This window comes from Bos grunniens, chromosome 1, assembly GCF_055505025.1.
Source record: "Bos grunniens cultivar Pamir isolate PY7600 chromosome 1, Bosgru_T2T1.0, whole genome shotgun sequence".
In the NCBI taxonomy this organism is placed as follows: domain Eukaryota; kingdom Metazoa; phylum Chordata; class Mammalia; order Artiodactyla; family Bovidae; genus Bos; species Bos grunniens.
The window spans coordinates 5,123,911-5,126,199 of NC_141165.1; positions in this window are offsets into that span (position 1 = coordinate 5,123,911).

Here is a 2,289-nt window from a genome sequence, read left to right on the forward strand (position 1 = left end):
ATCAGTTCTTCGGCACTCAGCTTTCTAGTCCAACTCTCACACCCCTACATGACTACTGGAAAATCCATAGCCTTGATGAGACGGACCTTTGTTGGTAATGTCTCTTCTTTTTAATATGCTGTCTGCTGCTAAGTTGCTTCAGTCATGTCTGACTCTGCACAACCCCATAGACGGCAGCCCACAGGCTCCTTTGTCCCTGGGATTCTCCAGGCAAGAGTGGGTTGCCATTTCCTTCTCCAATGCATGCATGCATGCTAAATTGCTTCAGTCGTGTCGGACTCTGTGCAACCCCACGGACAGCAGCCCACCAGGCTCCTCTGTCCACAGAATTCTCCAGGCAAGAGTACTGGAGTGGGTTGCCATTTCCTTCTCCATAATATGCTGTCTAGGTTGGTCGTAACTTTCCTTCCAAGGAATAAGCATCTTTTCATTTCATGGCTGCAGTCACCATCTGCAGTGATTTTGGAGCCCAAAGCAGACAAGGCCACAAACGCAGGGGAGCCAGCTGGGGACCCTGAGTGGGTGGCTCTTTCATTCATTGAAGGGGGACAGGTCTGTGTCCCTTCCTCTTGAATCTCGGTGAGCCTTTGACAGTTCTGATAGAATGTGGTGGTGTGACTTTGGGGCCAGGTCAAAAAAGGCCACACAGCTTCTCAGAATACGTGTCCTACAGGAAGCAGCCAACGTTAGGACGACACACTTCCTGAGCCGGCCTTGCTAGAGAGGCCAGGTGTGGCCCCAAACGAGCCTGCTTCCAGCCAACCCCACCACGGGACAGACACAGGAGAGAAGGCAGGCCTGTCCATCTGCCAATTGACATCAGTTGAACCCACAGGAAGCAGAATTGCCCAGCCCAGCTCTGTTCTAGTTCTAAAAGATTCCATCGTATGAAACGGTGATCTTTTTAAGCCACGAAAGTTTTGGGTCAATTTGTTACTTAGCAATAGGTAACCAGAGTGGCGCACTGGGTTGGAAAGGGTAGGTTAGCAAACCACACGCAGTGAACGGATGGGGCCCTATGAGAGCCCATGGCCTGGGCTTGGTGCCCTCTGCAGGGATCAGTTCAGATCTGTCTTAGCTCCTCTGGCCTTCCATCCACCCATCTGGCCAGGAGAAAAGCCAGAGCCCTGAGCAGCCTTAGCGATCCTGTGGCCCAAGGTTCCTAGCACAGCTGGAGACACGCCGTCCACTGGGGTGGTGGTGAATGACTGCAGTAATCGCCCAATAATTGCCACAGCTCCCGAGGTCCAGTGAAGTTTGCCCTTCCTCCCGTGGGTGGCTTTAGCGTCTCTGCCCACCCCGCCCTCGATCCTGAACTTGGCCCAGTGACCTCCTTTGGCCAATGAGGTGTGAGCAGTCATGGCGTCCAGCACCCCTGACCCTGCCATGGCCATGTGCCCAGGCCCGGCCACTGGAGGACAGGACATGGAGTTGACTTGAGCGACCCGTGCTGTGTGGGCTGTCACCCCAGACAGATCTGTCAGACCCCAGGCACAGGAAGGGGTCAAGACCAGAACTGCCCAGCCAGATCCGGTCTAAATTGCAAAATGAATATTTACTATCTTAGGCATCCAGCTTTGGGATGGTCTGTTACCTACTGCTGTAACAGCAACAGTTCACTGAGGATCAGACTCCCTTAGGGGACGGACACGCGCCGCCACTCCCGAGAGTCCGGGCTGTCTCTCGTGTCTAGCTGAAGGCATGGGAGACACTTGCAGGGTACGTGGCAGAGGATTCCTAGCCTTGTTCTCTGAGTGTTCAGCCCAAATCTACTGAGCACCCAACAGGTCAAAGACACCAGCGAATTCAAAAGGAACGTGGTCACTTCCAGCCTGGGAGTTGTCAGGGGCACCAAGAGCACCAGACAGGAGTGGGTGCTGCTGCACCCCAGGTGTGGAGTGTGAGGCAGCAGTGGGGTTGCTTCCAGACTGTGTCGACCGGGGGTCGGGGGTGTACACTGGCCCTCTGTTGTAGTGTGGCGGTCCAGGTGAACTAAAACGACTAGGAGACACGTCCAGGGAGTCAGTTTAATGCCCCCAGGGTTCTCAGACCCAGTACAGCCTCAGACTCCACGAGGGTTGCTACAGCCATCTTTTGGTTCTGATTTTCAGGCCTCTTAAAACAGAAGTGTAAATGCTAACGATCAGAAACACCAAATTAAAAAGGGAATCAATTTAGATAATTAGCCTTAAGCACAAAGGATTCTTAAAAGAACCCTACATTTTTCACTGACTCCTAGATGGATTTCTAGTAAAAAAAAAAAAAAAGAAAGAAAACTCGAGAAATGTA